The sequence below is a fragment of the Carassius gibelio genome, chromosome A8 (assembly GCF_023724105.1).
Source record: "Carassius gibelio isolate Cgi1373 ecotype wild population from Czech Republic chromosome A8, carGib1.2-hapl.c, whole genome shotgun sequence".
NCBI classification, from domain to species: Eukaryota; Metazoa; Chordata; class Actinopteri; order Cypriniformes; family Cyprinidae; genus Carassius; species Carassius gibelio.
This window is the reverse complement of record NC_068378.1, coordinates 28,142,853-28,155,858: the sequence shown is the minus strand read 5'-3', so window position 1 is coordinate 28,155,858 and position 13,006 is coordinate 28,142,853. Positions and strand designations below refer to the sequence as shown.

At 37.3% G+C, this 13,006-nt stretch overlaps 1 long non-coding RNA gene across 1 annotated transcript; it reads right to left on the bottom strand.

Moving 5' to 3' along the window:
* Window positions 1–4,537: 4,537 nt before the first annotated feature.
* Window positions 4,538–12,854, bottom strand: LOC128018084 (uncharacterized). The gene is made up of 3 exons (XR_008184725.1): window positions 12,625–12,854; window positions 5,037–5,067; window positions 4,538–4,818 (listed from the first exon to the last, which is right to left on the bottom strand). It is a non-coding gene; the product is annotated as an uncharacterized LOC128018084 (long non-coding RNA).
* Window positions 12,855–13,006: the final 152 nt, after the last annotated feature.

Genomic DNA, 13,006 nt, shown 5'->3' with positions numbered 1-13,006 from the left:
GGCGCTCTGAGACCCCTTCAAAGGGCCCGCGCTTCACTCGAAAATTGAAATACTGTCTTTAAAAGCGGTGCAATTGCTGTGACGCCTCGCCTGTCAAAGAAATTGTTTAAAAACCAGAGTCGCTCAAACAGATCCAGTTTGATGGTTAAAACACTGGCAAATCGATAACTTCACAGATGATAGAACGTTGTCAAGTGTTTAAAAAAAAGCCCATTTTCTTTGACAACAAAGCCCTTGTTTTCGGTAAAAAGACGAGCGCTGGGAGATCGAAGGCTTGTGAGATGAAATAAGAGCTGGAGCTCAAATATATGGTTCTGTCAGCATCCGTCCGCTGAAACAAACGACCACCGCACACTTTCAAACGCAATTATGGCCTTATGAAATATGAATTTGCATTGATTTCCCCCAGTGTTTGCTATGGTCACTGGGCTCTGTGCATGAAATACTCGCAGTATAAATTATGTAAGCGAGCTGACGTCTTGTGTTTGGTGTTATTATGATGATGATTTTATCCCTTGCAGATAGACAGAAATATAATTGCATGTAACCCAGGTCCCCAGCTGCATGAGTTTGTCTGTAACAGGAGCACAATTACTGCAGAGAGGGAGACGGAGGGCCGTAACCTGGCTGGAGAATACTGATTAACCTTTTTCAGGCCTTTGACAAATGAATCGCATCAAGCGTGTGCGACAGCATTTATCACTGCCCGTCCACACTTAGAGTCGCCGGGAAATAACAGGCTTGTGCTAATAAAAGCAAGCTGTGTGCCAAAGTGTATTATGTCAGCGGCCCAATCGCCCGACATCCGTCTTCTTTGATCCGCCACAGAAAACCAGAAGCCGCTTGGATGTGAAAAAGACACAGATGCATCAATAACACCAGCCATTATTTAATAAACTAATAAATATAGAAGAAAACTAAGTTATAAAATGATTAATGCATTTAAAGTGGCATCTCATCCAGACCTGTCCGTCAAACTCTAAAACCCTAACCCTAAAATTCAAGATATGAGCGCAGAATAGACATCACCCTTATATTTATATCATATTGATATAGTTTAGCAGTATCACACCAGCAAGAGAGCTGTTTCTCCCCAATATCTGCTCCACTGCAGATGTGATTTATACAATAGTTCAGTAAACAAGAAGTTTATATTGTGTTACATTTTAGATTTGGTCAAAATTGTCTGTTTCGCTCGGTTACACAAACTAAAATCAGTTCAAATCAAGTCACATCCGAACACAGTCGACACACAGCGGTGATTTGTTACTAATTGAATCCAGGTTTTGAATGAATTGAGTGAGTCAATGATTCAGTGAATGATTCATAAAGACTTGTTTGTTTCTGAATGAATCAGTCGTTTGAACGAATCGGTTGAATAAATGACTCAATGACTCACTCATTAACACAGTGACTCCTGGTGCTTTTAGTTTCATATTTGGAGTATCATTTCATATAAATACTATTTATGCAATGTTGAATCTAAATATTTATTTTTGTGTGTTTATTCAATGTTTTCTCATCTTACCCGATAACAACTTTCTATGATCTTTTGGGGGTGATTTCTTAGCCAAAATTGATGTGCAATTAATTTGCGATTAACTGTATTAATTACATCATGTAATTAACTAGATGAAAAACTGTAATGAAAAAATAAGTGAAACATCGAGCTTCATTTGTTTAACTCTTCAGACGCCGCTCTGGTGATGAATGGGGTGTGGGTGAATCATTTCGGCCGAGTCTTTCTCCACGAAAGGTCACTTATCTGACTCCTTACAGAGCAATTTGCATTTCTGCATGCATTTATTGACCATTAGTCATTAATGTGTTTCTGGGCGTGATGTGTTCACTCAGCAAACGCTGCGGCGCTCAATTAACACAGATCTCTAATTGCACCTCTATTCTTGTGTTATTATGCATCTGATGAAGAACAGCATGAACGAGGCCTATTTTCTCTTCCATAATGAGGAATTAAAGGGAAACGGTCGTACAAATGATGATACAACTCGTGCCCAACGGCGCTTGGACGCTCATCAGTTTTCCTTCATTCCCGTATTTCTGCCTCTCCGAATGTAATGGCTAACGAGAACAACAGCCTCCCGCGCTCGTGTCCACACACATTTTGGCGAAATAAGCCCAATGGTGTGCGAGGGAGAATTATTTTTCTTTATTAAGCGACCCGTGTCTCTGGAGATCCAAACGAAAGCAAACAATTAATCTTTTCCTATTGGTTGTGTGCAGACGGGCTCGGGCCGGGATGAAGGCGCTCTGTACCTGTGGCAGCGAGGGGTAATTAGGCCCGGTCTGGGGAATAAATGGATTCCAGCTTCAAGTGTGCTGAGCTTTCAGGCCGTGACAGCGCTCTCGCCCTCCTCCCCGAACAACATCTCCGCTGAAACCCTCACCCATGACCAGAAACAGCACAATAATTAACAAGATCCAATGTATTAATTGCTGCGAGCCATTAAAAATGGCCAGAGAAAGTGTATTAATTGCTGTTCCTAACAAAGTGTTTAATCAAATTAAGACCGAGCGTTCAGTTCACAGTCGGCTAAGCAGGAAAAGCTTCTGCCAGCCTGGAAAAAACATCCAACAATATCAATAACGCTAGGAGCGGAGAGAGCAGGATCAGTTTAACTGCGTTCACAGCAGCGTTCAGTGCGTTTAACACTCGTGTTTGTGAACGAAATAAATCAGTGAGAATCTCAAACAGCTGCGGCTACTATATGTATCAGTTATCTATAGTTATCTATTTTTAAACTATTTATTTAGGATTTAATGCCTTAGCAGCAGCAAATTCTAAACTCATGGGAAAATCAACTGTTTTTAACTTTAACAAAAATGTATGATTATAATAACATTATTTCAATACATTGTTTACAATGCTTTAATTAACCATTTTGTAAAAAAAATCAACATACAAAAATATGCATATATACTTAAAATAACAATGGCAATAATAACAATTATAGAATCTTTCAATTTTATGTTTGATAAAAAAATTATAATAATTAAAAAATGACTCCAGGAAAAACTTCTTTATTAAGCTAGCATTAAATATATCAGCTGACGTTAAAAATATTAATTGCATGTGCTTATTTCTTGTATTTTTGCATTTTGACTACATTTACTTAATGTTAAAGACACTAATATTTCACTGTTAAACACTGTTAAAATTATTACTGAGTAAATTTCAAAATATAAATTTGTCAGTACGTTATAATTGAGCTCTTCAGTTGTAAGTTATTTATACATAATTATTATACATGTAAAGAATGTATTGCTCATATCAGTTTATATCATCCTATAATTTGTATTGTGCATTTGAATGCATTTATTTTTGATGAATGCATTTCTTGTTTGCTATATTACTGTAAAAGTGCTTTGACATGCAACTTTTAAAGTCACTATAGAGCTATGTAAAGTTGTATTATTATTATTATTGTTGTTATTATGTTCCTCTCTCTCTCCTCAGGTTTTCTAGATTTCACACAATAAAACAGATCAAATTATTAGTAAAATATTAATAAAAACAGTTTCTTCCACCAAACAATGTAGCTCCTCAGAATCAGTTGTGGTAGCTACAAAGTGGTTGCCAAGCAACACACAAACGTAAACAAAGGTGTATGTTACTTTGTAGCTGCTTCAAACATGGCTCAACCAATCAGAATCAAGAACCAGTACTATCCAGTGTGTAATAATTCTCAAAAATGTACACGACCTTTGAGGTGTGCATCTGAACTTTCATGCCATTTCATAAATGATCATTTTCATAATCTGTCCTACATTATGGCTTTCAGTTAGACACATGTGAGCTGTGGATTTGTGAATGTTTAATCACTCTTTACTGGTTACTAGTTACTCTCTAACTACGGTAACATCCACATCATTATAATGAAGAAGGGTTTCTCATATAAACAGTACGACAGACTTTCAAAAGGAATACCCTTTAATTCATTTAACATTAAAAATATATATATATCTAACAACTATTCATTTAGAGATTTATGATAGCACTGTAATGATCTATAATTGTATTAATTTATGAATTAAAATATAATTTAATTGTTCAAATCATACGTGTATTAGATACTCAGTTATCTTGTATACTATTTTTTCCAGTTTTACTTTTTATTATATAATTTTTCTATTTACCATTTTATTGAAAATCTTTTTTTCTCTCTCTCTCTCTGTTTTCTTCTTGTTCAGATTAATATATTTCAAAGCTGATGTTTTCATAATACAAGAACATTATTAGTAGTTCAAATCGTAGTTTATCCTTTTTCAGATTATTTTCTCCCAGATTTTCTTTGTATTTATCTCTTTTTTTTCCCCCAGATATTTTTTTTCTGTTTTCAACTTTTTTCCAGATTATGAATCATATCTTTTTCTATTCTATTATTTATTTATGATTTTTTTAAGATTATTTTCTACCTTTTCAGATCAATTCATTTTACACACATTTTTACTCTAATCAAAATACAAACTATTAATTTAGAGATTTGTGACTTATAATGAAGTGTTCATAAGACTATCATGAATCATAAAGTCATTTATTGGCCATAACTCAGAGGAGCTCATCTGACACATGATCCTCACACGCGTGTAGAGATGTGTGCTGTATGACCGCTCCAAACCTCTGCTGACAGATAACAGAGCACTTCCCGATGTCCTACATTCCTGGGTCGGTTCTCCTAAAAACCTGTGGACTCCGGAGAGAGGACGAGGAGAGCGGCGAGCAGTGATGGATTCCAGTTATTAGCAGATCAAAAAGATGGATGGCGTCCTGCTCCACCCAATCAACATCATCATCCAGATCTAGTTAAAGATAGCGCTTGTGCTAATCAACTTATTTAAGCTGCTGATAATATCAGAGGCAGAATAATCTGCTGTTCTGTGCCACATCCCGGCGCTGATCGATAAAATCACTTGAGCCGGCACAAAGCCAGGTAGGAGACGACTCGCCCGGTCATTAATATTATTTAACACTCTTCAGAGCGCACTTAATGAAGAAGAAAAACTGGAGGAAAGCTCACCTCAGTCTTCACATACAGCTGATGTTATTCACTGTAAAACAAACACAAACACCGCCATCACATCTGTGTGGAAAAATAATGATTGAGCAATAATCTGGGAAAAATCATATGAAACAGTAGAAAACAGAGAAATATTATTTGAATGCAAAATGCAAAACACAAAACAAAAAAAAACACATATAGGTGTGTTTATTTTTTGATTAGAGTAAAACTGAGTTCTGAAAACAATCTAAATAAAGCAGAAAACAAAATATAATCTGTAAAGAAGAAAAGAAAAAGAGAACTGATATATATCTATCTAATAAACTGATGGTTTGAACAAGTAATGTTTTTGGCATTGTGAACAAATCAGTTCTTAATTAAATTATTAAATAGCTGTTTGTTTCTTTTTTTTTTTGATTAGAGTAAAACTTGAATAATTGAAAATCCTGCAAAAAAAAAAAAAATTCAATAAGAGAAGTTCCTGTGCTCTCGGGCTCTAGACAGGAAGTGTTAAGAACAGCTGTAGCTGAATGAAGACGAACTGCAGAGAAATACAGCGAGGGTGACCCTTTAGCCGTGATGAACGAGCCCTCGTGTCTCACACACTCCTCGTTACGTATTTACACTCTCAGTGTTTGCATTTACAAAATGCTTTTTTATTCTGACTGGATAAAGGCAAAGGAAGTAAAAAATACTGCAGTTCTGACCTCTGACCCCAAGCTACAGCACATACAGACCATCGCTCACAAGCTACTGCCTGCTGTTGATGCATTAAACAGCCCAAAAGAATCAAAAGATGCATGATGTTGTGATCGGATTAAAGTTGCATGTAACTGGTAAAGCATGTAACACTTGTAGCACAGTGATTGATTGACAGGTGGGTAGGCGGTCCTTCGCTGCTGCGTAAACACATGAAAATGGGTGTTACACATGAAAATTAGTTACTGTTGCTATGTCCGACAAGCCACAGCGCTCTCTCGCCACACATCATGTTCTTACACGGTGAAAAACACATCACGAAACTGACAACTTCAGCTTAATGATTGCAAAGGCTCGAATGGGACCCTCTGTAGTGCTTCAAGCTCCAGAGACAGGTCCCAAGAAGGATGAAAATGTCTTAATCTAAAATAAAAATACAAAAACGAACTCAAATTGATGTTAAAACAGGAAATATTTGAATTAAAATTCTAAATATTATAAGAAACTACAATTGTATATCAGTGACATGGAAATAACACTGGCGTAATCTCTTTGACTCGGTGGATTTGCACAAGAACGCACCTCTTACGTATTCTCCAGAAAATATAAAAACAGAGTCTGAATGCTGTAATTTGTGAGTTTTGGGTGCAACAGCGAAAGCAATAACAGACCGTCCATCCGTCCGTGACGCTGATTGTCCCACTGAGAGACTTAGGTCAACATCAGGTGTTCCAGCCGCCCTGATTACAACCAAAACACATGCGGCGGGGGCGTCCCGGGGTTCAGAGGTCAGAGGTCGAGCGGTGGGGGCAGGGACACAGCATCTGAAACAGCATTCAGTTTCTCTTTTACCCACTCAATACATATGAACACACAGCGCACTGATGATGAGTGAAACACTCATGACACGTGGAATTAAACAGATGAGATTATTCATTTCAGATCCCGCTCACTCCCCCCGGCCTTGTTCTTAAAACAGAAACAGGTCTTCCTCTGGTTCAACAACGTTACCTGTTTACGGCTCCTGTAAAACAGAGCTGCTAAATTACTCATCGCCCTCTGGAGGCAGACGAGTCCAAACAAAGCAGAGTTTTTCGTCCGGAGTCTAAAAATAATCCGATGCTAAAGGTTTCCTGCAGCTTGCAGCCTCGCGGCCCTTAACCTTTCCCAAAGTTGTAGATGAAATGTCAGCTGGAGACCCTCAGGTATAAGTTAGCCAGCTAACCAGACAGCAGCGCCATATGAATCACTGTCATCCGAAATGTAGAATCAGCAATTCTAGAGCCGTCCTATCTGGAAACGTAACGGCGCTCCAGGAGCTCTGCTATTGATTTTTCTCCCAAACAAAGAGACTTTCGCGAATACATGATACATCATAATCATGTAATTTGTACCTTTGCGTCAAGCTGGGAAACGAAACGTAGACGTGGATCCAGAAACATGAGTGAATGCTTCGGGATGGGTTTTACTGACAGGAACTAAACAAACATCCAAAGTTTAGGAGAAACTTCAGCATTCAAGACAAACCTCATCACATTTCATTCTGGAAAATGAGATTGTGATGGCTTGAATATGTGTGACACATAATTTCACTTGAATCAATATTCCATGTTCATTTTATTACTTAAAGCAAGACACTAAATAGAATCCTTTTTTTACTTTGATTACTATGATTCAACTTAACTTTTTTCCAGGTATAGCCATACAATTAATTACAGTGCATTTAAAGTTTTCTGAAATATAATAAATGCAAATGAGGTATCATCTTATTAAATGTGCTTATTTGCATATATTTCCAGAAAATAAAAAACTTTGTATAAAGCCAGATTCATAAATTCTTGTTTGATATTCTTGACATATTAAAGGTTTTTCTTTTCTTTTCCTTTTATCACTCCATAAATTAGAAAATACTGTGAAAAGACACAATTTTCACCATGTTTTCAGGAGTAAAATGTGTAAATCCGTGTGAATGAAATAAGCGCAAACCTTCAGAAAACAGAGAAGAGTAAAACTGTAACGTTTGGTGTTTGTAAGAGAAAAACAAACTCTTTAAAGATTGAAATCTACAGACGTAAATAATGTAAAAAAAACACGTAAATGTGTGTTTCGGATGTTTTCTCTCCTCTAGTCTGAAAGAAGAGACGTGATATGGACCTCAGAACTGACCAGTGCATGTCTATGTAATTGTAGATTCATTTTCTGTGGCTTTACATCGGTTCACTTCAAAATTGTGTTGATTGAACGTTGACATTTCTACTACTGGAGGTGCATTAATCTTCAGGAATGAGATATTCTGTGTTCTCCGGACTGAAGAGCTCAGATGCTCGTGTGTGTATCAGTGATGCTCTCTCTCTCTCTCTCTCTCTCTCTGTGTTTTCCCAGCATCCCCGGCGCTCGGTGCCACACTGCATCACACCCAGTTTGCCTCGCTGTTCTCGGACAGTCTGAAACACTTTTCCTGATCTCGTTCATCTTGATGGATTGTCAATATATGGATCGTCCCGCTCTCTAATTCAGTGAAAAAAATCTAGTTTTCCATTAGTCTCTGCCTTTCTAGTTTTAACCGCTGCTTTGCCACGTGTAATTATTAAAGGCAGATTCAAGAAAGCAATTACTGAAGCACGGTTTGTATCTTTGAAATCTTAATAAGCAGAAGAAGTTGTGCTGGGAGAGCAGATACAGCTCAGAAAGTCTCTGAAGGCTTAGAAGAGAAGAGAAAAAGCAGAATAAAATAATGCATTCCTTGCAAATGTGAAGAATTACTTTCAAATGATGACTTTCCCTAATGTTAATAATCAATGTCTGTTTAGCATATGTGAGCACTTTTGTGTCATTGACGGCAGAACAGGTCAAAGGTTAACAGAGCATCATGGCCACTGGAATATAATCGTTATTAATATTTCTCAATAGTTTGTGTAATCCAAAGACGCGAAGATAATTTCCAGAACGAATAGAGGCAAAACTAATAACAGATTGTAATATCCAACTTATTTTTACCAAAAAAAGTCATTTTGCTTGTTTATTTAATAATGTTTATATATTTATACAAGCAAATAATACTTTTTTTGGGGGGGGGGGGGGGGGGGGTTATAAATGTGCATGCACATGCTGAAATATTAATACAAACAGAAATAGTTTATTACCCAGGCTCCAGTGATGACGATCATCTGTAAATGCGAGTATAAATGGCACAACGCCACTGGAATAACATCATCTGTTTTATTGCTGATGGGTTTTTTCTCATTCGTAGCAAAGGGAAACTGTCAGGCTAGTTTCTGACACGCATTTACATTCTCCAATGACAAGTGACACCAGCAAAAGGCCACAGAAAACTGTTTATTGATCAGCGTAAAACTATTCAACGGCGCAGATAAGGTTATAGCTTAAAGAACACGACTTCATTACATCACGCAGCTGTGTTTCTGTGGCGTTAAAGACCTGCTGATTGGTTGGTAAAGATGTTGATGGGTCCAGGCCTGCTATTAACTTCTCGCCGCGGTCATTCATAATCTGTTGCATACTAAACACAGAGCGTGTCACGGTGCATTTACGGGGCGAGGGATTGGAGAACGGCCAGCTAATGAAATGGGAAGAACTCACGGCCAAAGTCATTTGACACTGCCAGCGGCCCGCGTCTCACAATTAAATGAATTCCCACTGCATTCTGACCTTTAGCACAACACAACAAAAGAAACTGCCAGGAATCTCTAATCAGCCGTGGAATCAAGGCAAAAGTGCTTAACATGTCCATAAATTAACTCCAAATCAAAGCAGTGAAAATATAGCAAAGGGCTGTTTAATGCAGAGCAGCTGGACTTCCTTCAACAGCATTCTTTCCTAAAGATATGAAATGCATGTGAAAAGCTATGTCGATGTCATGAACGTCAGGCTGTCAGAGTTCATTAAACGCTCGTCACAAATGATAATGCAGTGCGCAGGAGTCAGCAGCCTTCTGTGTGGCTGGAGATTCATCGACGAATGTCACATCGCCAATAGATTTATGTATGCAAATGAGCGGTCAATACTTCTCAGTGTACTGAAGCGCTTGCCATCCACGTTGGCAGTCAAATAAAATCAAGCAGGATCCAATAAACTAGATTCTTCTGAACAGAAAACACTGTGCTGTTTTTCTTTCTTTCCAGTAAAGCTGCTCTGACGTCTCGTATCGTGAGCGTTTATGAGTGTCCCGCGCTCAGATTCTCTGAATTTGCTTAAAGGGCCTCGCGGGAGTTCACGAATTCAAAGCAAAGGTTGCAGTTTGAGTTTAATCATTAGACCTCAGACAGAAAGTCAATTAGTGGAGATCGATATTTTTAAGAAACATTGAAATCAGGCGAGGACACGACTGCTTCTATTAAAGAGCGCTAATGCATGCAAATACACAATTAACAGAACAAGAGAAGCACAGAAACACAGAAAACACATGAAACCGGTGATCTGCTCTTGATCACATGAATCATGGCACTATTGTCTTCAGTTGAGCCGCTCGAATTGAACTTGCTTCAGAATTGATGAACTTTACACTGATACTGAACTGAGCTAAATCAACACTGAACTGAAGTGAGCTGAATAATGACACTATTGTTTTTTAGAAATGCAACAGTTTGTTCTGGAAGTAAAAATACCATTGATTTTCTCCATAGGAAACTGATTTGTAATGATATCTTATAAATAAACCTTTGCAGACATTAGCAGTGGAATTTGTGGGTGAAAATCTACTTTTCCCATGATGCTTTACTGCAAATTCCACTTAAAGTGAGTTGGCCTTACTACACCCAAAATATTTAAAATTATATATATATATATATATATATATATATATATATATATATTTATTTATTTGTTGTTTTTTTTATTTAATTTGGTATTTTTTAATTTGTTTATACAAAACATTATTTTCTAAAACTGTGAGAAAATGTATACAAGTTGTGTTCCAAATTTGAAGTTGATATTACAAAAACATTTCCATTAGATTAAATTTGCTTCCCATTTGTTTCCAGTGTGGTGATTTTTTTTTTAAACAACAAGCGTGAGCATTTTTTTTTTATCACATTTTTTGAATCAAGGTTTGTTAAAAATAATAATAATAAAAATAATTGTCAAAAATGACTGAAAAGCTGCAGTGGTCATTTGCGGTACTTCATGGGATTGTAGTTCTTTCCCTCATTAAAGCTGCAAATTTTTTGCACTTTTGTTTTTATCTGATTTTCAAACACTTTTTTGCTTTAAATCAAAGTTTGTAATGTTGTGATTCTCCTCATAGCTGACCAGGTTGGTTTGGTTCATGGCTTTTAATGCTTCAACCAATACTTTTTTTAAAATCCCTACGGGGAAAAAATGACTAATAAAAAAAACAGAATGTAGAATTTGAACTTGTTTCCTATTGAAATAAGCTTGCGTCACTGATTCAGTTATTTTCCAGTTTATTAATGTGAAGCTGCTTTGAAACAATCTGTATTGTACAAAGCGCTGTAGAAATAAATGTGACTTGACTTGATTTGTACACCTGTTCAGCCATGACCTCTCATTTTCAATGCACTATAATAGTCACCTGTGTTTATTCGCATCGAATGCATCTGATAAACACTGGAGTTTCATCTGCTCCGACCCTCACGAGAGCCAAACGGACTCCGGCCGCAGAAATCATTTCTCTTACCCGCTGAAAATGAGCAGGCATTGGATTATAAATAACATCACAAACAGATAAGAGAAATGAATTAACACTGGGCTTATCGCGCCGCTTGCCAACACGACGGTGAACTTCAAATTTGCCAAATCAGGAAACGTGTGCAGAGCGATTCATCAAAGAGAAACGAAAGAAAAAAAAGAATTTTAACTGAAGTAATGTGATCACATTCACAGTTAATTAATATGAAATCACTGAGAGCTAAAAGCTTGTGCATTACATCTGTAACAGTGGAAATAAACAGAGAGGAAATATAAAAGGGATATATTTCATTTGCAGTTATTACAGCACTACGAGACCGAAGAGATGCTTCACGCACAGAGAACCGAGGCTTCGCATTAGCAAGCAGATGATATAGTTTGTGCGGCTGGCAGCTGCGTTCATGACAAACTGATGCAATTTCAGCAGTGTCGCGAGAGCGGTCTGATATTTGTCTCGTTCTGGTTCTTCCGAGCTCCAGATTTGAATCGCAGGGGTCCGGAGGCCCTTCTCCTGACAGGACACAAATAATTACAGGCCGCTCTCTTCATCGGCTCTTATATTGCTCCTCTTATCTGAAGCCCTGAGGTGCATTTGATCAAGTAAGGTCACTGTATTCTGACCATAACACAACATAACACTGCTGTTTGGAGATACGATAAATAAAAGCCAGACAACGTTTTATCAGTTGTGTTATAGGCTAGGTGTGTGCGTTTTTAGAAACTATATTCACCAAATGTGTTTTGGCTACAAGTCTGACTGAATTTACAGTTTTTTTCCAATTCAGATGCATATGTGAAACAGTTGAACCCGTTTATCAGAACACAGAAATATCTAACAAACACGCCTGACAGTTACAGTATATTGATGTTTGCTGAATCAGTGTGATTTGATTTTATATTTAGCAGTAATTATTAAATGTACTGTATTAAATATTTCATATAATTTTTAATAATTATTTTAAGCAGTTTGGCTAACAAACTGCAAAGACTGGAATAATTGAGTAAAATTTATCATTCTGTCATCACTTAGCCTATACTCACTTCATGTCTATCCAAACCAGTATTATATAAGTTCTGTCTTCTGTGGAACACTAAAGGAGAAATCAAAGAGCACCATAAAAATGCGAAATAGCTTTGTGAAAGAATCATAAAAGTTCGCTAAGAGTAGTTGATGTGAGACTGACTCTTTTTAAAGCAACAGTTCATCAAATAAACCATGTTTCGGTCGTTATTTACTCACCTTCATGACCAGGGACGGACTGGGAATAAAAAACGGCCCTGGAAACTCGACAACAGTCTGTCTGCGCCATCTTTGTGTACTGTTGATTTAAACACTCAACTTAAACACTCTCTGTACTGTCAGGTATTTTGTCTTCTTCTGAGGGTGGTTTGACAAAAAAATCTGACTTGGGGCGCTTAAAAGTAACTTAAAGTTGAGCTGGAGTGAGTGTCTTTCTCTGCTCTTGGTCTAAGCTCAACCTGAATAAACAAATTATGAAATGGATCGCGAATCATTTGAGTCAGTTTGGGGATCGCGAATCATTTGAGTCAGTTCGGGAGTTCAAAACGGGTTCGCGAATCATTTGCGTCAGTTCGGGAGTTCATATAGCGGGTTCGTGAAT